This window comes from Chelonia mydas, chromosome 1 (genome assembly GCF_015237465.2).
Source record: "Chelonia mydas isolate rCheMyd1 chromosome 1, rCheMyd1.pri.v2, whole genome shotgun sequence".
Lineage (NCBI taxonomy): Eukaryota > Metazoa > Chordata > Testudines > Cheloniidae > Chelonia > Chelonia mydas.
In genome coordinates, this window is record NC_057849.1 from 42,314,478 (window position 1) to 42,340,486 (window position 26,009).

Sequence of the window (26,009 nt, forward strand, 5' to 3'; positions counted from 1 at the left end):
TTCATGGATAGAGGACATTTCTCGCAGGATGGACTTCATCTGAGTAGGGAAGGAAATATACCTCTAGGATGGAGGCTGGCACAACTGATTAAGAGAGCTTTAAACTAGGAATTAGGGGGAGATGGTTGGGAGATGTCCAGGTAATCTCCACACCAGAATTTAGCATTGAGAGGAAAGAAAATGAAGTAAGAGTGGATACAGCCGTGGGTAGCAGGAAGGGCAGTGTAGATACAAGTCTAATAGGTTATATTGGTAGTAAAATGACCGTGCCTAATAGGGTACAGAATGTGAGTGAGGCCAAACAGCAAAAATTAAGATGTTTGTACACTAATGCGAGGAGCATAGGTAACAAAATGGAGGAACTAGAGCTACTGGTGCAGAAGTGAAACCAGATATTATAGGGATAACAGAAACATGGTGGAATAGTAGTCATGACTGGGCTACAGGTATTGAAGGATATGTGCTGTTTAGGAAAGACCGAAATAAAAGGTAAAGGTGGTGGAGTAGCACTGTATATCAGTGACGAGATAGAATGTAAAGAAATAAGAAGCGATGAAATGGATATGACTGAGTCCGTCTGGGCAAAAATTGCATTGGGGAAGAAAACTATTAGAATTTCCCCTGGGATAGTGCTTGGGGTGTGCTATAGACCGCCAGGATCTAATCTGGATATGGATAGAGCATTTTTTAATGTTTTTAATAAAGTAAATACTAATGGAAACTGTGTGATCATGGGAGACTTCAACTTCCCAGATATAGACTGTGCTAGTAATAATAATAGGGCTCAGATTTTCCTAGATGCGATAGCTGATGGATTCCTTCAGCAAGTAGTTGCTGAACTGACTAGAGGGGATGTCATTTTAGATTTGGTTTTGGTGAGTAGTGAGGACCTCATAGAAGAAATGGTTGTAGGGGACAAGCTTGGCTCAAGTGATCATGAGCTAATTCAGTTCAAACTGAACAGAAGGATTAATAAAAATAAATCTGCAGCTAGGGTTTTTGATTTCAAAAGGGCTGACTTTCAAAAATTAAGGAAATTAGTTAGGGAAGTGGATTGGACTGAAGAATTTATGGATCTAAAGGTAGAGGAGGCCTGGGATTATTTTAAATCAAAGCTGCAGAAGCTATTGGAAGCCTGCATCCCAAGTAAGGGGAAAAAAAATCATAGGCAGGAGTTGTAGACCAAGCTGGATGAGCAAGCATCTCAGAGAGGTGATTAAGAAAAAGCAGAAAGCATATAGGGAGTGGAAGAAGGGAGGGATCAGCAAGGAAAGTTACCTTATTGAGGTCAGAACATGTAGGGATAAAGTGAGACAGGCTAAAAGTCAAGTAGAGTTGGACCTTGCAAAGGGCATTAAAACCAATAATAAAAGGTTCTATAGTCATATAAATAAGAAGAAAACAAAGAAAGAAGAAGTGGGACCGCTAAACACTGAGGATGGAGTGGAGGTCAAGGATAATCTAGGCATGGCCCAATATCTAAATAAATACTTTGCCTCAGTCTTTAATAGGACTAAGGAGGATCTTAGGGATAATGGTAGCATGACAAATGGGAATGAGGAAATGGAGGTAGACATCACCATATTTGAGGTAGAAGCGAAACTCAAACAGCTTAATGGGACTAAATCGGGGGGCCCAGATAATCTTCATCCAAGAATATTAAAGGAATTGGCACAAGAAATTGCAAGCCCATTTGCAAGAATTTTTAATGAATCTGTAAACTCAGGGGTTGTACCGTATGATTGGAGAATTGCTAACATAGTTCCTATTTTTAAGAAAGGGAAAAAAAGTGATCCGGGTAATTATAGGCCTGTTAGTTTGACATCTGTAGTATGCAGGGTCTTGGAAAAAATTCTGAAGGAGAAGATAGTTAAGGACATTGAAGTCAATGGTAAATGGGACAAAATACAACATGGTTTTACAAAAGGTAGATCATGCCAAACCAACCTGATCTCCTTCTTTGAGAAAGTAACAGATTTTTTAGACAAAGGAAACGCAGTGATCTAATTTACCTAGATTTTAGTAAGGCATTTGATACCGTGCCACATGGGGAATTATTAGTTAAATTGGATAAGATGGGGATCAATAGGAAAATTGAAAGGTGGATAAGGAATTGGTTAAAGGGCAGACTACAACGGGTCCTACTGAAAGGTGAACTGTCAGGCTGGAGGGAGGTTACCAGTGGAGTTCCTCAAGGATCAGTTTTGGGACCAATCTTATTTAATCTTTTTATTACTGACCTTGGCACAAAAAGTGGGAGTGTGCTAATAAAGTTTGCGGATGATACAAAGCTGGGAGGTATTGCCAATTTAGAGAAGGACAGGGATACCCTACAGGAGGATCTGGATGACCTTGTAAACTGGAGTAATAGTAATAGGATGAAATTTAACAGTGAGAAGTGTAAGGTCATGCATTTAGGGATTAATAACAAGAATTTTAGTTATAAGCTAGGGACGCATCAATTAGAAGTAACAGAGGAGGAAAAGGACCTTGGAATATTGGTTGATCATAGGATGACTATGAGCCGCCAATGTGATATGGCTGTGAAAAAAGCTAATGCAGTCTTGGGATGCATCAGGAGAGGTATTTCCAGCAGGGATAAGGAGGTTTTAGTACCGTTATACAAGGCACTGGTGAGACCTCACCTGGAATAGTGTGTACAGTTCAGGTCTCCCATGTTTAAGAAGGATGAATTCAAACTGGAACAGGTACAGAGAAGGACTACTAGGATGATCCGAGGAATGGAAAACTTGTCTTATGAAAGGAGACTCAGGGAGCTTGGCTTGTTTAGCCTAACTAAGAGAAGGTTGAGGGGAGATATGATTGCTCTCTATAAATATATCAGAGGGATAAATACCAGAGAGGGAGAGGAATTATTTAAGCTCAGTACCAATGTGGACACAAGAACAAATGGATATAAACTGGCCACTAGGAAATTTAGACTAGAAATTAGACTAAGGTTTTTAACCATCAGAGGAGTGAAGTTTTGGAATAGCCTTCCAAGGGAAGCAGTGAGGGCAAAAGATCTATCTGGCTTTAAGATTAAACTCGATAAGTTTATGGAGGAGATGGTATGATGGGATAACATGGTTTTGGTAATTAAATATTCATAAATAGGCCCAATGGCCTGTGATGGGCTATTAGATGGGGTGAGATCCGAGTTACCCAGGAAAGAATTTTCTGTAGTATCTGGCTGATGAATCTTGCCCATATGCTCAGGGTTTAGCTGATCGCCATATTTGGGGTCGGGAAGGAATTTTCCTCCAGGGCAGATTGGAAGAGGCCCTGGAGGTTTTTCACCTTCCTCTGTAGCATGGGGCACGGGTCACTTGCTGGAGGATTCTCTGCTCCTTGAAGTCTTTAAACTACGATTTGAGGACTTCAATAGCACAGATATAGGTGTGAGGTTTTTTTTGTAGGAGTGGTGGGTGAAATTCTGTGGCCTGCGTTGTGCAGGAGGTCAGACTAGATGATCATAATGGTCCCTTCTGACCTAAATATCTATTAATCTAAATGGACACTTCTCAATCATCTGCTGGATCTCAGATGATTGCAGCCAAGAGGAATGATGCATCATGATTATAACTGCCATCACACTAATCTGCAGAGTTTTCACCAAGACTGCCTGAAGTGAGGTTCTAGTACCAGAAAGCTTTTATTAAGCATGCCCTGATACTCTTGTTTGGCGTCATCAAGTAATTTGTCCCACAAATTTAGCCATATTATCCCCAACAGAAAAATCATATCTGGCTAAGAGAGGCTGGAGATTTGCAATTCTAGTTTTTTATATTCTCTATTTTTAGAGGTGGATTTGGAATGTCTTGCCTTGAGTTGTCATTGACCATAGTCACTACCAAAAATCTTAGGGTGGGGTGTGAACAGAAGTGTTCTTGGTGCCTCCTCTCTGTTCTCTTAGCCATGGGTGGAAGAAATGCAAGAGACTGCCATACAATTTTTGTGGGCTCTAGGATAATTTCATTAATTGGTAGAGCTACTCTACCAGCTCCTGAAGCATGGAAGGTATTCACTAATTTATATGGATTGTCCTTCACCATTTTCACCTGGATACCCAGGGAACTAGCTACAGTTTTTAACAGTTCCTGGTAGGTAATTGTTTGGATTTGGGGAAGATGACAACTCTGACACTGTTGCCTCATCAGAAGAGAACAATAAAGTGTTCAGTGGTGGCTGTACAGGTTGATCATGTACAAGTGCTTGCACTGAATCTATATGAGATGAGTCAGGTCCTGTCTGTGCCACCTCTACTACCTGCCTTGTACTAAGGTTGGTACAGGGATCATCACTGGGTATTTCTTGTTGCCTTAAAGAAGACAGATGGGTGAGGCATTGGAGAAGCTTGCAAAGCTAGAAACATGTCCCCTGGGTTCCAACATGGCCAATGATAAGATATTGGGTCCCACTTATAAGCATCCTATGGCATTTTATCCCTAGACCGGCTCTTGTGAGAGTGTTAGTGACAAGATCTGGATCTCTGTGAGAAGGTTAAAGGCAAATTTTGAGACCTCCTGTAATACGATGTATAAGATCACACCTCCACTCCGAAGAATTGTAGAAGTAATCAGAAGGTTTGGGAGGTCGAGCACCAGCTGGTGTAGAAGGAATTGGTGACAGGAACCAATGAACAGAGGTCTTAGCTACTGGTGGAAGCATCGGAGGCTTACCTATAGATGGACCAAAAGCTGAGTTGAAGTTGTGCCGAAGTCTTGGTAGCAGCTGTAGGTACCAAGGGTTGCTGTGCAGAAGCCAATGTCAAATGAGCTGGTGCCTAGGATGCAGATGGTACCAGCACTTACAACAAGGAAGATAGTGCTGAGACTGCTACATCTTGTAGAAGCAGAGTCCAGTACCAAAAGACAGAAGAGGTCTTTGGACACTGAGTACTCCTCTGGTGTTGTCAGCACCGAGAGCATCAGGTGGATAGCAGCACACAAGAGCAAAGTCGACACCAAAGAAGGCCCCAAAAATTCAATCAGCCGCAATGGTACTGAAGATGATACCAGAGTCAATAACTCGCCATGTGTTGCTGAGGAATTCTGTGGTACTAGGGAGTGGGAAGCCAGAACTGGTGCTCTGACCTTGGTACCTGACTTGTCCTGGGGGCATCCATCAGAAAATGAGACCTGCTCAATGAAAAAGGCTTCTTAGGCTTAAAAGAATGCAAGGTATCTGACTTCTGCCTCTTTCACAGCACTGGAGACCGAGAATAATGCCTCCACTCTGAATCACTTCAAGGGGCAGGGAGGGGAGCTGACACATCCAAAGGTGTCCTCTTTGAGTGGAGTCAGCACTACCGTGTACCAAGTGGGTGAGTTCCAACACGGGACAGAGCGACTTCTGTAGGTAGGTACCAGAGCATCATCTCCCTGGACTTCTTGGTTTTAATCTATGCTTGATAAAGATCTTGTAGGTGTTTGTCTCTGTCTGAGGGATTGGAGCAAATTTGTTTGTACCTTAGGGCTTGGCTGTAGACAATGGATCATGTGATGTGTCCTGGATGGAAGCTGGAGATACATCACATGATCCACTGTCTACAGCCAAGCCCTAAGATACAACCGAATTTGCTCCAATCCCTCAGACAGAGACAGACAAACACTACAAGTTCTTTATCAAGCATTCTTAAAACTACAATACCCACCTGGGGAAGTGAGGAAACAGATTGACAGAGCCAGAAGAGTATCCAGAAATCACCTACTACAAGACAGGCCCAACAAGGAAAATAACAGAACACCACTGGCCATCACATACAGCCCCCAGCTAAAACCTCTCCAGCACGTTATCAATGATCTACAACGTATCCTGGAAAACGATCCCTAACTCTCACAGACCTTGGGAGGCAGGCCAGTCCTTGCTTACAGACAGCCCCCCAATCTGAAGCAAATACTCACCAGCAACTACACACCACACCACAGGATCACTAACCCAGGAACCTAACCTTGCAACAAAGCCCGTTACCTACTCTGTCCACATATCTATTCAAGGGACACCATCATAGGACCTACTCACGTCAGCCACACTATCAGAGGCTCGTTCACCTGCACATCTACCAATGTGGTACGTGTCAGCAATGCCCCTCTGCCATGTACATTGGCCAAATCGGACAGTCCCTACGTAAAGAATAAATGGACACAAATTGGACATCAGGAATGGTAATATACAAAAGCCAGTAGGAGAACACTTCAATCTTCCTGGACATTCTATAACAGATTTAAAAGTAGGTATACTTGAACAAAAAAACTTCAGAAACAGACTTCAAAGAGAAACTGCAGAACTAAAATTCATTTGCAAATTTAACACCATTAATTTGGGCCTGAATAGGGATTGGGAGTGGCTGGCTCATTACAAAAGCAGTTTTGCCTCTCCTGGAATTGACACCCCCTCATCTATTGTTTGGAGTGGACTAAATCCACCCTGATCAAATTGACCCTGTCAACACTGGTTCTCCACTTGTGAGGTAACTCCCTTCTCTTCATGTGTCAGTATAATAATGCCTGCATCTGTAATTTTCACTCCATGCATCCGATGAAGTGGGTTCTAGTCCACGAAAGCTCATGCCCAAATAAATCTGTTCGTCTTTAAGGTGCCACTGGACTCCTCATTGTTTTTGTGGATATAGACTAACACGGCTACCCCCGATACTTTCTCATGCAGAAGTTCTGGAACCACTGCTGGTTATCACAGATCTTCATGACAATGTAGTCCCACCATCCTGTGCATGTGGATTCTGTGCCCCAGAACTGCCAGTCAGCATAAGGGGATTTCACAGTTATTAAACCCTCCATCAGCTGGCTCCACTCTGCCGCATCTGTTTCAAGCCTGCATAATCTCCTCACAGTCACCTTCTAAGGGTGACAACCTGCTGTCAAAATGGCTTCCACTGTGTCTCATGCCTTCAATCTTTCTCCAACCGCAGAAATGGGCTGCGCATTAACAGTGCCAAACACTGGAATAGTCCTGGATTCATGCTTTGACACTTGCTGGAGCGGAGATCACAGACAGATGTAAGGAGCGTTAACAGCCAAAAGTGCTTTAATTCAACGTTGTTGGAGGGCGAAGAACAGTTCCACACAGGGGCCCAAGGATAGACAAGTGCTCCCACAGTACACTGTGAAACAGTTCATAAAGTGGCGCTGCTTAGTCAGTGTTAAGAACCATAAGATATGACCCCAGAAATCCTGGTGACTAACTTGAGTTACTGCAATGCTAATGTGGACACGGTTGTAATGGGTATAACTCAAGTGTGGTTTACCAGTGTGGATGCCTGCAGCTGGGCTTGGCTTACCCAGATTCCCATACCCGGGTGCCCAGATTTGGGTAAACTCTGCAGTGAAGACACACCCAACAATCTGACGAAGAAACAAAGAATTCCTGTACTAGGGCTCCCAGAAATAAAAGTAGCAATTGCCCTAGGAACTTACTTTAAGTTACAAAGGAACGATAAAATGGACATTACTTACTTGTAATTGGAGTTCTTCGAAATGGAGTCTGCAAACTCACACTCCTGCTTGTGCCAGCTGGTGCATCTTAGAAGGTAGAACTTTCTCACGGCAGTACCGTTGGAGTGCTCAACCCCCTTATTCTTCCCCATCAGTGCTATTGAATGTTCTGAGGGTGAGGCTACAAAAGGGGGAGTGGCACCCTATACCACCTCTGTTCCTTCCAACACAGCAGCAGATCGATGTGAACCTCTTCGGATTGCTCAGATCCAGATCCTTCTTTCAGGAAGTTAGTGCCTTAGATAGTGCTTATTACAGTACAGTGTAAACAGAATAGGAATAGTTAGTCTTAAGGACCTTCTTACTGTTTGTTAGTTATTAGCTGTTACAACTCTGCCTACATTCTCCATGGTGGATCCAAAGGCAAAAAAGGGCATGTGAGTGCTCCAGCAGCACTGCTATGAGGAGGTTTCTCCATAAAGGCTGCACCAGCTGGCACAACCAGGAGTGGGCATATGGAGAGGACACTTGAAGAACCAAAAGTTCTCAGTCCAAGGATTGTCCAGTAGAAGAGAATACGGGTAAACCAATCTCACGGAGAACCTCCATGCTGTCCTCCTGCAGTTACTGCTGTCCCCCAGCCAGTAGCAGAGTGCGTCTGTCCAGCTCTCCAGTTGCTTACAGGCCCTCGAACTTCCAGGCTGTCTGCTACCCAGGCAGCTCCCAGGCTGCTGGCTGTGACCTGCTGCTCCTGCTCCTGCACAGGCTTTGGCTCTCTCCTGAGGCAGTACCTCTGACCTAAGGTTGTACTCCTGTTTCCTGTAACCTAGATGTCACGTAGTTCTCTACTTGCTGGATGTTTACCTGAAGGTTCACACAGTGCCTCGCAATAAGCCAGCAGGTTCAGTGTGGTGTATTATTATTAGACACATTTATAAGGCCAGAAAATCACTTGAATCTAGCTAAATCTCACATATTTTAGAGAACTACCCATGTTTCCATTCTCACTAATGTCAAGTGCATTTTTAAATTACCTAAATAACTCTGCAATACATAGCATTGGACAGTAAGTCACATGTACTAAATAAGCAACATTCCCTATTCCAAGTAGCTTACCGTCGAAAAACAAAACAAATACAACATAAGACAAACACAGAGTTATGTTACAGCATTAGATCATGAATGTTTCACAGAAAAGGTGGGTTTTTAGAGGGTATTTTTTAAGGAAGTCAGCAAGGAGTTGACATATAGTAGGTGGGAGATAGCAATTGCGGCTTCACCACCTCTCTTAGTAGTCATTCCACTGCTCAGTTGCTTTCATGATGAGGAACATTTACCTAATATCTAGGTTAAATGTTTTCTGCTCTTGCTTCTGGTCATCGCTTCTTGTCCTACCATCTTCTAGAACCGTGAATAATTCCCTTTCTTCATTTATATTGTTACTTTGAAGGTATTAACAGACTTTGTGATCACATTCCTTAACTCACCTACATTTAACTTCCTTGTTGCACCTCACATGTTTATCCTTATCTCATTTTGTTGCTCTTCTATTTTGTTTTTTTGTTTTATGCAAGAGAAGATGACAGAATTTTACGGTGCGGTAAAGTAAAGTGGGGAAATAAAACAGGGAAAACTAATTAAAGATTTACAAATCATGGACTAGGAAGAACATGTCCAAACTATGTCCAGTAATCGAGACCAAAACCAGATGAGTAGCAACTGAAGAACAGCTATGTTGACAAACTGGCACTGAGTGTCTACTGAATCTGATGCTTTTAAAAAAATCTGTAACACGATCTATTGTTTCTCTGTCTTCTTATTATTTTAGGGAGACAAGGCAGGAGAGGTAATGTATTTTATTGCACCAAATTCTGTTGTTGGAAGAGACGAGCTCGAAAGCTTGTCTCTTTCAACAAGAGAAGTTGGTCCAGTAAAAGATATTACCTCACCCACCTTGTCTCTCGAATATATGGGAACAACACAGCTACATCAACACTACAAACAATTCTTATTCTTTTGGCATTTTTATGTTTGCAGCTAATATGCAAGATATCCTGTAAACTGAAGAACATTAGCTTTTACTACACCATACTGGGAAATTATAGCTCATTATATCATATTAAAGACAAATGATTAAAAATAATCAAATCCATCAACTCCCTCAGGATAAAATTCGGTGAATAAATGAGACATTGAAACCAGGGCTCTAGAGAACTGGTTTAAAGACTTTTCCTAGTTATCCTTTCCTTAACGTATCATCTTTATTCAGATTTGGCTACCTATTTGTTAAATAGATTTAATAGTATTTAGAATGGTGGCTGTCTGTAACGAATTAGTCTTTTTTTTCCTAAGTGTTCCTGTCTTCCTTCCTTTATCCTCACAGAAGAATTTTATTTTTTTACCAGACGTGAGGAAAAACTCATCCAAAAATGACACCAGTGCTGCTCCATGAGTCAGTTGCATTATCTTCTCCTGGTGAAAAAAATGGTTGTTTGTGTTTAAACTGAATCTTCATAAACAACATGTGGGTCAGGCCCTAATTCAACAATCTGTTCCTATTCAGCAAAGCACCTAAGCATGCGCTTAAGTCCCATTGACTGCCATGCGCTTCAACTTCAGCACATGCTTAGGTGCTTTGCTGAACAGGGATGGATTTAAGCCTAAAATCATAGGGTTAGAAGGGACCGCAAGGGTCACCTAGTCCAGGGGTTCTCAAACTGTGGGTCGGGACTCACTTTGGGTTACATACCCCCCTGCCCAGGCCAGAAGCCCTTGGGCTTCAGCTTTGGACCCCTCCACCCCCTACCCAAGGCAGCAGGGCTTGGGCAGGCTTGGGTCCCTCTTCTGGGGTTGTGTAGTAATTTTTATTGTCAGAAGGGGGTCACAGTGCAATGAAACTTGAGAACCGATGATCTAGTCTAACCCCCTTAAATCCTTTACCAAACAAAGCCTCAAGTTTTCTTCTACATCTTCCTCTTTAGCTTGGTATCATTATAAATAATAAAGTCCATATTTCCAAAGGTGACTTGTAGTTTTTGAATGCCTCAATTTTTGAGTGACCAACTTTAGACTCCTACGGCCTAATCTGCAGAAGTGTTGAGCATCTGCAGCTCTTACTGACTTCAAAGGGAGCTCCAGTACTTAGCACAGCAATTTCTGAAATTGCGACTGGCTGCTTGTACTGCATGTACTTGGAGTACACAATTTAAAATACAGGGCACAATATTTTATGCCATTTGCTACAACTAAGTCAGAAGACCCAAAATAATGCCAACTTAAGTACTGATAGGCCTGAACCTTATCTGGTATGTACTGATATAACTCTGTTGAAGTCATATAATCAACGGAGGATCTGGATCATTGTATTTACAGCTTTAGGCCTTGCTTCAGCAAGGCATGTGCCTATTAATTTTAAGCACGTAGATAATCCATTGATTTCAATAGGATTACTCGCATACTTGAAGTTAGGCATAGGCTTAAGTACACCTTGCTGAACTGAGGTCTTAGATTGCATAGCAGATTTCATATAAATTGTATCCCAAAATATTTTCCATCTAGAAATAGAATGTTAAAAAATAATGGCAGAGAGAGAAATATTTTACCAAAGATTTGAAAAAAATGGAGAGCTGATAAGATAGAGCAATAAAAGAAGGCTGCTCTCTACAACAGAGGCTAAAGGGGAGAAGGCTCTCATAACAACAGTGATGAAACTGAGTGATAAGAGAGCCAGTGCTTGATAAGACTGACGGAAAAGAGAACAGATTATAGGAGGGGAAAGGAGTAAATACAAGATCTATAAAACAGATTGTGGTGGGTTTAAAAAAACTGGGGCAATTTTGAACTGGAAAGTGAAAATAACGGTAAACAAATAGACTTGTTTGAAGATGGAGATGTGGTCATGTTTCTCAGGCTGTGTTTAAGGTCCCCCAAAAGTTAACCACAACTAGATAGCAAACATTGCTTTGTCGCCACTAATTGCTACATTTTTTCAGCTGAAAATCCTCTCTTCCGATTGTTTGCAATTGTTTTGCTACAGTAAATTGCCGAAACGAAATACTTATAAATACATGTTTTCATAATGACTAGGCAGATAGCCAGCTGTGACCACTAACACTATCACTGACCAGCTAATTGTACACGTCTTATTGAGTTTGTCAACTGGTAGCCCCAACTCCACCTTGTCTGTTTGTCTCACTCACACGTTGTTACATCATCTTTTAGACTGTACGTTCTTTGAAACACAGATTGACATTTATTATTTGTTTATATAAAGCACAGCACAATCTGGCCTAGCCTGTTTGAGGCTTTTAGGTGATACCAGAAAATAAATATTAAATAATAACAATAAAATGTTCCTGAGATAAAGGCACTCTAATGTAGAAATAAATTTATTTAAGTTAGACTGAGAAAAATAATCCTCTAAAAGCATCCTCCAAGAACACAAATTTCAAAATCTTGAGTCTATCCAGTTCTCCTGTTCTACCTACATTAATAACATTGTTGATCTACCTTCAATAGCCTTGGGGAAGACAGTTCATCAACACAACAGTACCAGTACCTCTGAAAAGAATGTTACATTATTAAAGTTTGCATGCTGGTGCAAAGAGCTTCAGAAACCCCAGCAGGTAGAAAGTTGCAATAGATTCTCTCAGTGAAGGAGCGTTAAAAACCCTTAAAAACATCTTAGCTTCTCACTTAATTAAGCTATAAGGCACAACCATGAGTGCATTCCTTTGCCATTGGTGAATACTTTGGATATCTTGTGAGAGCACAGCCAAAGGCTGTGTTGCCTTCAGACACTGAAAAGTGCACCAATGCTTCAGTAATGCTTATTAATATTAAAGTATGCTTTAAAAGAGCGGTAAAAACGTATTTTGGTAAATGCATAGCTTTTCTACATGATAGTTTTCACTTCTATAGTACCTTTCAGCTATGATCTCAATATACTATTACAAAGATTAATTATTCTCACAGTACCCAATGAGAGATTTTTTTTTTTAAACAAATGGAGAAATCCACAGTGGGCCGTATCTTCAGATGGTGTAACTTGTCATTGCTCCATTGATTTCAATTCAGTTATGACAATTTATACAAGTTGAGGATCTGGCTGGCCCAGTGAGGTGAAATGACTTGCTCCAGGTCACACACAGCAAGTGCCAGAGCCAGACATAAAACCACAATTCCCGATTCCCAGTCCTATGTTCTAACCACTAATTCACACATAGATATCATATAGGTCAGAAAAAAATACTAACAAAATAAAAATGAGACCTTTTATATGTAGAGACCTTTAAAATTGGTGTTTTTATATTATCTATCAATAGGCATTTCTCTAGAACCATCATTATATCTAGGGCTAGATAACTAATCTTTATGGCCCTGAGCCAGCAAAGCACATTCTTCACTTTAAGCGCGAGTACTGTCCTGGGGCTTGATTCTGCCCTTACTAAAGTCAAAGGCAAAACTCCTATTGATTTCAATGGTGCAGGACCAGACCCCAGCGAATAGTCCAACTAGCTTTAATAGGACTACTCATGTGTTTAAAGTTAAGCACATGCTTAAGATCTTCACTGGATCAAGGCCTATAATGGTTTGAGCAAATGGGAGTCAAGAAATCTACAATCTATTTCTGGCTCTGCCACTATCTGGCTGTGTGAAAGTCATTTAACGTCTGTACATATCAGTTCTCCTTGCGCACAATGGGGATAGTAATGTTTACTGACTTTTGAAAAGTATTTTGAGATATTTAGAGGAAATGAATATAAAAAGGCAAAGTATTCTTATTATTAGTTAATAACAGCCGCTGATCCAGTTGTGAGGAATCAGCAGAATAGGGAGAGGGCGGGTTTCTCAGACTGCTGGACTCCACATAGAAAAAATACTCTGTAAGTGCAAAGTACAATTATTAATTATTAGCAGTAATTTAAGATTACAAACCTTAGTCTTCCAGTCTTTTTAAAGCTTATGAAACAGAGAACAAAGAACAAACCTTTTAATCTTTACTTTTATTTAAATCCAAGAGAAGTAAAGGTGTTACCTTTTGCAAACAATCATTGTTTCCAAAAGAAAGCCCTTTGAAGTGAACAGTGAGGGTTCATTCCACTCTCTATACCCTCATCCTCCCACTTCATTTCAATGCTGGCAGTTCCAGTTTTTGCTATGGAGACATGGAATGGAATTGTCATCAGCGGATGTTCCCAAAAGAAGAAATGTGTGTATGTAGGGAGAAGGGTATAAATGAAAGTTAAAATAGGAGTCAGCAATTTTGGTAATTATATTTAAGGAAGAGTAGAAAGTGGAAACTAGAAAAAGATGCAGTGACTTCTAGTTTGCTTCCAGTTTTTCCAGTAATGTATTATTTGGGAGTTGGTTCACAGCTGTGACATCATACCTTGCAAATTTACATATTTTCCTTAGTATCTTGATTACTATACACAACACCAAAGAGCCCAACTGGCATGTTAAAATATTATTTTGGACCATCTACATCCAAACAACAGGACTTCATGTTTCTATAATACCTTTTATAGGAAGAACTCAAAGCACTTCGTAAACGTTAATTAATGCTGTAATGAGCCTAACCACTCAGTATGCAATGGGTTATTTCCACTTCAACATTCAGCCAGTAGAGGGCTCCTAAATACTCAAGTACAGAAAAGGAAGAACAGACTGAAGTCAGAGGGGACAGGTGCAGGAGAGATTTGGGGCTGTGTGAAAGCAGGAAACAGTAACTGTCTGGGGAGAGAAGGCCAGGCAGCTCATAGGCTGAGAATGTCGAGAGCTGTACAGACTTACTCTTTAACACCATATCAAGAGGACAAGTGCAGCCTATATGCAGGATGGAGAGGCAGGTCCTGATAAAGCTCTTACCTTATTACCCTGGTATTGGACTGCTCTAGGACCTGTGTTAGGAACTGCTGACTTATCTTTTGTTCTAAGCATTAAAACAATTGTATCTAAGGTATATGCACCTTTTATTTTTGGTAGCCCTGGTAAAGGAATCTTCATATGCTCAAAGTGTTTATCAGAACCCACCAAACACTAATGTCTGGCGTGCCTACGAACACTTGCGTCTGAGCATGTGGTACAATTGCCAAAATCCAGGGAACTGGTACACCTGGACAACCTGCAGCAACACTAGATACAATACTAACAACCACGCTATAAGATGTTATATCTATTTTACAGGGGGTTACAGTGAAGCACAGAGGGCTGAACTCATCTGTAGACCAAAGTTGTCCTTGGGCTCAGGGACCAGGAGACCGTGAACTTCAGTTTGCCACTTTTATATCTCCACTGTACTGAAGCTTGCTAGGAACCAGTTCAACCCCCAGTGCAGATCCAGACAGTATTTTGAACTGCATGCAGATCACACCCTGAATGTCTGTGTACTAGACAACCCCGGTTCAGCAACTCTGACCCCAGCATCCTGTCTACAGCCCCACTTTGGCTTCTACCAGCCTTGGTTACAACCATCAATGACTATTAGCCAGGATGGGCAGGAATGGTCTCCCTACCCTCTGTTTGCCAGAAGCTGGGATTGAGTGACAAGGCATGGATCACTTGATGATAAACTGTCTGTTCATTCCCTTTGTGGCACCTGCCATTGGCCACTGTCAGAGGACAGGATACTGGGCTTGATGGACCTTTGGTCTGACCCAGTATGGCCGTTCTTATGTTATGTTCTTAACCAGCAAGGTGATCCCAACACACTCCCAGTCCTGAATTTCCCCAAAACCCATGTGATCTGCAGTGTCTAGCCTTTTCCTGGACAGTTCAGAGAAAATGTCACAAAAAACATGACAGCTTATTAACTTGGTTCATGGTTAAAATGATATAAATTTAACAACAAAATACACATGGGATTAAGTGAGTTCAAGTATAAGTAAACCCAAACAAAATACAGTAAAGTTGTTCCAGTTAACGTTGTTTCTTTGCTGATCAATTAGGGAACATGCTCGTTTAAAGTTGCACAACGCTCCCTTATAACGTTGTTTGGCAGCCGCCTGCTTTGTCCACTGCTTGCAGAAAGAGCAGCCCATTCGAGCTAGCTGGTGGGGGCTTAGAACCAGGGGGGACCAGCAGCCCCCCTATCAGCTCCCAGTTCCCCTATGTTCCCTGTGTGGCAGACGCCCAGCAGGCTATCAATTGCCAGGCAGTTCTGCTGTCCCTCCCCCCACTGCCCTGAGCTGCTCCTGCCCTCTGACTTGGAGCTGCTCCTGGGAGCCTCCTGCTTGCTGTGTGGGAGTAGGAAAGAAGGCTGCAAATATCAAGGTGTCCCCCTCTCCCCTGCTCCTTTACCCCATCTCCATAGAGCAGGGTGGGGACACGACAGGGCTCAGAACGAAGGGAGCTTGCTGGCAGCAGCTGCTGTCTCAATTTGCTGATTTACTTAAAAGGGCAGTGTACTTAGAGTGGGGTCAGTGTACTTAAAGGGGCAATGCACATCTCTCGCTCACACCCAGTGTGTGTCTCTGTCTTTTTCTGCCATGCTGTCTGCCCTCCCTCCATTCGTGCTGCCTTGTAGAGTGTGAGGCTACATTAACAACAATGTGTTAATCCTTGAGGGCTCAGCCGAGTGCTAATTCATCATATAGCAGTAAGGCATTCCCTGGGAAATATTTTCCACCCTCTGACTCCACCACCTCAACCAAGCTTCACTATCATCATTGCTGTGTAAAGTATTAAATTGTTTAAAACTTATCGTGTGTGTGTGTGTCTTTTGTCTGGCAAAAAAATTTCCCTGGAACCTAACTCCCCGTATTTACATTAATTGTTATGGGGAAATTGGATTCACTTAACACCGTTTGGCTTAAAGTAGCACTTTTCAGGAACATAACTACAACATTAAGAGAGGAGTTACTGTATGCTTCTAAAAGTCCAAAACTTAATCTAGCCAGGCTTTGTTCAAGATGGTTTCTCACCAGTCATTCTTCTTCCCAGCCATGACTGATTTTTCCCCAGTCAGAATCTTCCACAGAAGTACAAGATGCTGGCTTCCCTTGTCATCTTAGGTGCAAGAGCTTGGCTAACTAGGTTTCTCATCTATACTCAGCTCCAGAGACTTCAAATCCCCCTCCCCTTGGTTCAAGGACGCATCTTTCTCAGCTTGCACGACTCTTGTTTCTGCCCATGATTATATCTTCCAAAGTTTAATAACTTTGCTTCAAGGGGCAGGATGACTTCATGCTGTTCTTCCCTTCCTGTAGGCTTCCGTTGTTTTCAATTCCACCATGCTTAATTTACATAGGAGACAGGTAAATACCTATGACATTCCCTCCTGTCCGGGCAAACTATAGAGCCTAATATCAATAAGTATCCATAATTCTTTATAGAGTGTTAATACATACATTTAATAATGATATTAATCGACAGAAGCTGGGAATGGGAAATAGGGGATGGATCATTTGATGATTACCTGTTCTGTTCAATCCCTCTGGGGCACATGGCATTGGTCACTGTCAGAAAACAGGACATTGGGCTAGATGGACCTCTGGTCTGACCCAGTATGGCCGTTCTTATTCCAGCATATCATTAGTTTTCAGAAAAGACCATCCTCTAGATACACTTTTACAATACAGTAATATTGTATATAATCAGTTGATTCAATGATTTATCATTTAAGGTTCAGCCACCCACCCCCCCTCCCCCCCCAATCATATCTTTACAGACCAGTAAACCTTTGAAATTGATTATTTTAAAAGTAAAAGCCAGACCGAGGTTCTCTCTCCTGCTGGACGTATACACTATGCTATCTTCTCCCCCACTTATTAGTATGAGGTTTGCCTCTACCTTTTGTTGGCTTGAAGGGTCTGTTTACTGCTTATATGTAAATTGAGGAAACACACATCCTTGTTTAGAACAGACCTGACATACCTGGTTACACAAACTTAGGTGTAACTCCAGCATGTACTTAATACCACATTACATACATACATCACGAGAATATTCATGATCAGTGAGTTACTAGTTTTCACATGATACGTCACAAGGCATGTTCTGCATAAAGATTATTACAAAAGTGTGTATGGTGTGAACACAGGGGTGCTTAGTGTCACACTGACCTGAGCCCTGGTGCAGACACCCCTAGGTCAAGAGAAGACTTCTTCCATTGACCTAGGTACCGCCTCTTGGGAGAGGTGGATTTACTATATTGATGGAAGAACCTCTTCTATTGCTAAAAGAAAAGGAGTACTTGTGGCACCTTAGAGACTAACCAATTTATTTGAGCATAAGCTTTCATGAGCTACAGCTCACTTCATCGGATGCATACTGTGGAAAATACAGAAGATTGTTAGGGGGCTTATTCCTTCACCCGCTTACTTCCCTGGTCCTTCTCGCATGAACAGAGACCAACAATACCCGAAGTCCAAAGGTGCAAACAATTCGATGTTTATTGGGGTGAACTTCCAGCAAGCATGATTCCAGTTTCCTTCCTAGTTGTGCCCATTCCCAGCTCTGACACCACAGAGCCCTCCACCTGTGTCCCTGTTCCCATTCCTGCCCTTAGCCAAACAGGATTCCAGTTTCCCCAGCCCCATTCCCTGTTCCCATTTCCCCTTTCAGCAAACCATGGTTCCAATTTCCTTACCCCCATTCCCTGTTCCCATCTCCCCTCTTTAGCAAAACATGATTCCAATTTCCTTACCCCATTCCCTGTTCCCATCTCCCACCCACGCCCACTCACTTCCTCATTGACTACAGATTATATAGTAAAACTTGAGTTCTGCTTAGCTATACCTTAACCAATCATTTTCCTGAAATTTAACTAACCAATCCTAACATATTGTAACATGATTATGTAACCAATTATATCCCACCACCTTAATTAGTTTACACCCAGCAAAATTAATTATACAGCAGACAGGAACAATCACAGAACCAGACAGAGATTATACAGACAAACAATAGCAAAGTGGGAACTATAATGACAAAAACAATACAGAAGTGAGGATTTCACATCCCAGTATTGATAAGTGAGTTCTTGCCAGACAGGATGCTGTTTCCTTTTACATTTTCTAGGCACTTCCCTTTCTCTGGAGGTGATAGGCATTATCAGGACAGGATTGTATTCCTAACAGCCCAATAGCACCTTATTTCAATGTGACTAGTTTGGAATGTGAGGATGTGGACCGTTCGCTTAGAATCATAGATCATAGAATATCAGGGTTGGAAGGGACCCCAGAAGGTCATCTAGTCCAACCCCCTGCTCAAAGCAGGACCAAGTCCAGTTAAATCATCCCAGCCAGGGCTTTGTCAAGCCTGACCTTAAAAACCTCTAAGGAAGGAGATTCTACCACCTCCCTAGGTAACGCATTCAGTGTTTCACCACCTTCCTAGTGGAAAAAGTTTTTTCCTAATATCCAATCTAAACCTCCCCCATTGCAACTTGAGACCATTACTCCTCGTTCTGTCATCTGCCTACCATTGAGAACAGTCTAGAGCCAATCCTCTTGGAACCCCCTTTCAGGTAGTTGAAAGCAGCTATCAAATCCCCCCTCATTCTTCTCTTCTGCAGACTAAACAATCCCAGCTCCCTCAGCCTCTCCTCATAAGTCATGTGCTCTAGACCCCCTAATCATTTTTGTTGCCCTTCGCTGGACTCTTTCCAATTTATCCACATCCTTCTTGTAGTGTGGGGCCCAAAACTGGACACAGTACTCAGATGAGGCCTCACCAGTGTCGAATAGAGGGGAACGATCACGTCCCTCGATCTGCTCGCTATGCCCCTACTTATACATCCCAAAATGCCATTGGCCTTCTTGGCAACAAGGGCACACTGCTGACTCATATCCAGCTTCTCGTCCACTGTCACCCCTAGGTCCCTTTTCCGCAGAACTGCTGCCTAGCCATTCGGTCCCTAGTCTGTAGCGGTGCATTGGATTCTTCCATCCTAAGTGCAGGACCCTGCACTTATCCTTATTGAACCTCATCAGATTTCTTTTGGCCCAATCCTCCAATTTGTCTAGGTCCTTCTGTATCCTATCCCTCCCCTCCAGCGTATCTACCACTCCTCCCAGTTTAGTATCATCCGCAAATTTGCTCAGAGTGCAATCCACACCATCCTCCAGATCATTTATGAAGATATTGAACAAAACGGGCCCCAGGACCGACCCCTGGGGCACTCCACTTGACACCGGCTGCCAACTAGACATGGAGCCATTGATCACTACCCGTTGTGCCCGACAATCTAGCCAGCTTTCTACCCACCTTATAGTGCATTCATCCAGCCCATACATCCTTAACTTGCTGACAAGAATGCTGTGGGAGACCGTGTCAAAAGCTTTGCTAAAGTCAAGAAACAATACATCCACTGCTTTCCCTTCATCCACAGAACCAGTAATCTCATCATAAAAGGCGATTAGATTAGTCAGGCATGACCTTCCCTTGGTGAATCCATGCTGACTGTTCCTGATCACTTTCCTCTCCTCTAAGTGCTTCAGGATTGATTCTTTGAGGACCTGCTCCATGATTTTTCCAGGGACTGAGGTGAGGCTGACTGGCCTGTAGTTCCCAGGATCCTCCTTCTTCCCTTTTTTAAAGATGGGCACTACATTAGCCTTTTTCCAGTCATCCGGGACTTCCCCCGTTCGCCACGAGTTTTCAAAGATAATGGCCAAGGGCTCTGCAATCACAGCCGCCATAGCTTATGGCTGCCTCTGCTGCTTAGCCAGAGATCTCAGCCTAAGCACAGGGCCTCAGACTATCACAGTAAGAAAAGGCCCTTACACCGGCAGACAGTGATTTTGATTCTCTTTTGTACCTCTATAACTAGCCAAGTGATAAGAATACACCTAAATTCTTAGAGTACAGGCCTTTACAGATAGGCCTGAATATCTATATCCTAACAAAGATGTTTGTTTTTATACACACAAATCATGAAAAAATGGGTGTTTATCACTACAAAAGGTTTTCTCTTCCCCCACCCCACTCTCCTGCTGGTAATAGCTTATGTAAAGTGATCACTCTCCTTACAATGTGTATGATAATCAAGGTGGGCCAGTTCCAGCACAAATCCAGGTTTTCTCCCCCCCCCCACACCTCCCCCCAACAAACCCACTCTCCTGTTGGTAATAGCTTATCTAAAGTGATCACTCTCCTTACAATGTGTGTAATAAGTGTCTACATTACAGCACTACAGAGGTTCTGCTGCACCACCGTAACATTTCTAGTGTACACATAGCCCTACTTTCACCTGGCAGTCAATGGTCCCTATGGACCATTCCAGTCGCCAGAAATAGCAAGGGTACAGTAAAGCCCTGGTTACACCTCTCCCTCCCCCAACAAGCCTCCCTGTGCTGAAGGTGTAAAGATGACTACTTTGATTGTATACCTGCCAGCAACTGCCCCTATATCCAGAGAATTTCTTGAGGGACACTTTACATAAAGGAGCCACAAGGCACAGTTGAATCAGGCCCTGAGTGATTAAATGATTTGCACAACACCACACAATAAAGAAGTGAAGTGAAGAAGAGAACCCAGGAATCAGTGCTGGTCTCATCACTACCAATCAAAGAAGTTAAATGGTAATTCACAATAGGATGGAAGTGCTTCTCAGCTTGGAGTTTCAGCTGTTAAAATTTAAGACATCTTTTCCATGAAGCTTTTCCATCACCAGTAATGTGTGTAGGCGGGTTTTGTTTTTGTTTTTGTAATTGCTTGGCAGCTGTAAATAAATCACTGTGTGTTCAACAGCCAGGCCTTTGTGGGAAATTGTGGGGTTTTTTCCAAGGGTAATGCTATTAAATCCCCTCATTTTAAAATTATCATGAATCTTATCACACAAAATACTTCTAGCATTCCATTTCTTTTCTTGGGAGGAAACTTACAGATAAACTTTGAAATGAGCCTTGTGCTTCTCACAATGTGCCAACCTGGCTAGAAATCATGCAAACTTTTGTTGCTCTTTAGCTGTATTCCCCCACAGGCTGTATTATAGCTCTCTAACCAGTCCCACAGCATTGAATGATGTCATGGGATCTGCAGTTCAGTGAGATGAAAGGGATAAAGCGGAACCCGCTGGCACTGGAGAAAGCTTCCAACACACAATTCACAACATAGCTTGGGAACTGAATCCAGCCACTCAACTCTAAGCATGTAAGTAAGAATCATGTACATTCTGCTATCACAAAAAAGTGAGAGGGCAGGGGAGAACTAAAGTGATCCATTTTTAAACAAAACAATTTGAGGATTGGAAGGCAGAATTTAAGAGTACAACTACCTGCTGAAAAGAGAGCTTTTTTTCCTCTCCAAAGCGCTGCCTTTGATGTATGGCAACTGATCACTGATCAGATTACAAGCATTTGGTCTCGGTGCTCCTCTGCCTTTGATCTGCACGGTTAATTTTATTTTCCTGGATTTGGAGTTTCGTCTGGGCTTGTGCTGACATACTTACTCTTTTAAAAAAAAAAAAAAAAATAGTAAGTTAAAAGCAGTTAATACAGAAGCTCTGGCAGTGTGGATTAAGTTGCAGAAAAGCTGGCTATTGGAAAAACTTCAGCATATAGCAGGTACTGCATTTAGTATTTCATTGCAATCTTTTATTGCAGGATTTTTCAAAACTGACAAAGCTAGTTTATATTAGAATGAAAAACTTTGCATATCTTGATTGAAATGTACACAGTTTAAAAGACACAGACCTATGTAGGAATGCAGTAAGCAGTTCATGCAGCATTTTTATTTGGAAAATGTATTATGCAAAGTTTTATTGAGGACAAGCTACCTAACAGATACAAAATCAGAGATCTAAACAAGACTAAATTAATTTCAACTAATATTCTTGGTGTATTTTATACTGTAGGGTTTATAGCCTTTGTCTTTAGCTTTGTCAATTTTTATTTATTTAATACAAAGGTTATGGGACTTAGAAGTGCATTACAGATTTTTTTTAATTAATGTAAGAACAGATTAATTATGTCTCATGCATACCATGTATACTTTATTCTCCCACCTCCTCCCAGGCCATTTATTAGGTCTGTATACTATGCATTCTCCAAGCAATACTTTTAGTTGTAATAACTGTGGACTCGGGATACATTTTGAAACAGCAGGTATGTTTTAACTATAAATAATATGTTGATTTGTAAATGTCATGACGCTTTTAAGTGCAAAGTTGTTCATCTTAGCATTTAACATTAGTAAAACTATGTAGATTCCCCCACATACTTATTGATACAAATAACACCTCAGTCTGATATTAGCTTCTATTAAGGCATTTTTAACAAAATATTAAAAAATCCTTAAGCACATCCAGAGTGAAATCCTGGCACTAATGAAATCAATGGGAGTTTTGCCACTGAGGTCAATGCAACCAGGATTTCATCCCTAATGTTTTCTATTCAGGCCTCCAAATTCATGCTTAAATGTAGTCAGTTAGTGTGTGTTTTTAAAAAACAACCACTAATTCCTATAATATGTTTGAGGAATATCCACTCATGGTATTTAAGAATTATATAACATGCACTAGCATATTTAAGAGACAGAATTTTAGATGAGGTCAGTCAAGTTTTCACATGCTCAGCACCCACAGTTGGAACCAGATTTTTAATAGGAGCTGAGCTCTCATTTATGAATCTAAGGAAGGGCCAGATTTTCAAAGGAGTTCAGCATCCAAGTGCTGAGCATTTTTGAAAATCTGCCCCTAAATATCTATTTGAATACCTTAAACTTTAAATTATCTACCTTGAGTATAGCATTTTACTACAAAACTGCAGGTGACAAACAGAGCCGATACAAATCATGATATATTGAATATTCAGCAAAAAGGGTGCTAAAAAAGGACACCAACAGTTTAGCAATCTATTAAACATCAAACAGAAAAATCTTTATACTTTACTAGAAATTTATATGCAGCTACAACAACTTGTAAAAATATTGTCCCCATCTTGGATAAATTTAAGTAAGAAAAGATAAAATTATCAGCACTTTTTAAAAATATGCAGGCAGACTTCATTAATCTGTATCAGTCTGCAAACTTCACTTCATTCCAAATTAAAAATCAACCAGCTATTCTAGACTATGTATATAAAGCACATTTAATTTTTTTCAAATACCCACAGATTCTAATAAGTCAGTCTTGGATCAACCAGGCCTGATTTCAACTAATTAATTTCCCACACCACTAATTAGATTCACATTCATTTTTAGAGAGACCATTACGTTATAAGAAAGGCAATTAGCACTGTATGAATAATACATTCTCAAGACAAGTTATTATTAAAAGACATAGCTAGGATAAAAATTCAGTATGTTATTTAGAAAAAACAATTATTGTCTTAATGGATTATTTTTGGTGTGCTTAAAGATGTGTTCCCTGTTTTATTCTGCTGAGCAGACATGTTTTTTTGATCATCATTTTCTCCATTTCTTGTTATTTTATTGACTTGTACTACCTATTACTTTTGGAAGAAACCATTTCTAAATCTTCTATTTGCTGTCAAGTAGTAAGAAAAATGTAAAAAAAACCTACTGTACTTCACTGGTTTTAGTTCACATCAGAAATCAAAATAGTTATTTCAGTGTATTATGAGCCAAACATAAATAAAATGTGATTGTAAGGGCCTGATCCTGCAAACACTTTCATAAGTGAGTAACTTACTGAAGTCAACAGGACTGTTAATGTGAATAATACTTACTCAACATAAGTAACCACTGAAGTATTCGGGCCCTAACATTGCCAAGAGATGCCAGCAATTTTAAGTAATCTTGCCCAATTGTTAAACATAGATACATTTCAAGCCATTTAAACTGGAAAAGGAGTACTTGCATACAGCAAAATGAGCACTAAAAAGTGAGAGTGCAGTGGGATATACCAAAGTACAAGAAAAAAAACGTAGGCATTTTGTTACTTTAAAAGCAACGCTATAATAGTTTAGCCTTTCATGGATCCGGCTTTTAAAGATTTAAACAATAATAATACTTGGCATTTTTAGGGCTTTACATTTACAAAGCACTGTATAAACATGGATTAATCCTCAGATTTAATCTGCGCAAACAAAGAATTCACATTGCTTTTTTTAAGCAAATCTGGCTAGGAGGACGACTCTTGTAAATATTACTTATTAAACAGGCTTCAGCAGTTCTTGGTTAACATTACTGATCCATTTCCACAGATTGTTTTAGATATCTTAAACATTTTGAGATTTGTAATAGTTAAGAATATCAAAAGACACTATAAGGCTATGCTGACATCAGTTTCCAACAGCTGTCATAACAAGTGAAGATCTATATTAATCTTTGAGATATACAAATACCAATTTCCTATTGCTGCACAATTCTTGCTTTCACAACAGATATGTCATGCAACTTCGCCCTATCAAAAGGGTCAACCTAAATTACTTCCCAACTGTTTCTCTTGTGCCTTCCCTACAACAAGAATCTGCTTTTACAATTCTTGCCAAGGCCTAAAAAGGAACTAGCATTTTTTTAAACAGAGATCAAACATCACCTCATTTAAAATAATGCTTCCAATTTTCAAAATTCACTATTTGCATGGAATTGACTCATTCATTTTATGTTCATAGGAAAAATCAATGATATCTAAAACTATATTACTTTGAAATAAATATCTGAATCTCAGATGGTTAGGAGTAACTCCACAGAGAGAAACAAATATTTACTGGATTTACAGGTGTCAACACAAAATAGATAACATACTTTTAACAGCTGTCTGTAAATAGCAGAAGGATGTAGAATTCTCAGTGCTCCACAACAGCTGTCACTCACAACAGATGTACCATGGTTGTACTATATAGTATGTCACTCTTTATAAAAATTCCAGTGTCGTACACTGTTCCCTTTGTCAAGGGTGCTAAAACAAAGTATTCCTCATTAGGCACTTTTTCCCATTAATAAAATTGCTCAAGTATATTTTTAAAATGTATAAACTACTTATTCTTGTTGGAACCATTTGGCTCTTATGACCCAACTGAATATGTTACATTCTCTTTTTATCATAGTCAGTTGCATGACTAGTGAAAGAGAACTCTGTTTTTATACCATTATAAAAACTGTAAAGTTTGAGTTCTATGGATGAAAACTGCTAAATAAAAGCTAAGGTGGGTGAGGTAATATCTTTTATTGGACCAACTTCTGTTGCTGAGAGAGACAAGCTTTCAAGCACAGAGTTCTTCCTTTCCCAGACCTGAAGAAGAACTCTGTGCTTGAAAGCTTGTCTCTCTCAGCAACAGAAGTTGGTCCAATAAAAGATATTACCTCACCCACCTTGTCTCGCTAATATCCTGGGGCCAACACAGCTACAAGTACACTGCATCCATAAATAAGAGGTAGGTATCTGTTCTGGAGGACTTGAAAAATTCTTTATTACTGAAAGATGGCAATTAGCTATCTAAAATTCCTATTATTCATTGCATTTGTTGATTCATAACTTCCAAGTCCATTTCCAATGAATTTGTATTCACCCTCTGCAAAGTTTTAGTAATTTCATCAACTGGTTCATTAGAAACCAAGAACCTTGAAATCAAATATTGGCAGAAAAAGTCTTTGGGCTGGATCTCATCTCAGCCTGTTTCATCTTAGGTGAAATGCCATTGACTT

At 40.8% G+C, this 26,009-nt stretch overlaps 2 protein-coding genes across 9 annotated transcripts in view; one reads left to right on the top strand and one right to left on the bottom strand.

Annotated features, from left to right (window-relative positions):
• SACS (sacsin molecular chaperone) overlaps positions 1–26,009 on the bottom strand; it is a 253,374-nt gene that overhangs the window by 226,690 nt on the left and 675 nt on the right. Inside the window, exons 2-3 of the mRNA XM_043530779.1 lie at positions 21,676–21,850; positions 13,492–13,611 (exon numbers count right to left, since the gene is read on the bottom strand). The gene's annotated coding sequence lies outside the window, so the exon portion shown is untranslated. The remainder of the gene's footprint in view (positions 1–13,491; positions 13,612–21,675; positions 21,851–26,009) is intronic.
• Positions 21,215–26,009, top strand: part of TNFRSF19 (TNF receptor superfamily member 19) — a 124,677-nt gene continuing 119,882 nt past the window's right edge. For 4 of the 8 annotated variants that reach the window (XM_043530840.1, XM_043530810.1, XM_043530814.1 and 1 more), the window contains exons 1-2: positions 21,215–21,555; positions 21,876–21,964. The gene's annotated coding sequence lies outside the window, so the exon portion shown is untranslated. Of the gene's footprint in view, positions 21,556–21,875; positions 21,965–22,483; positions 22,505–26,009 lie in introns of those variants that run through there. The other 4 variants (XM_043530818.1, XM_037891183.2, XM_037891161.2 and 1 more) reach the window with 2 other exon arrangements.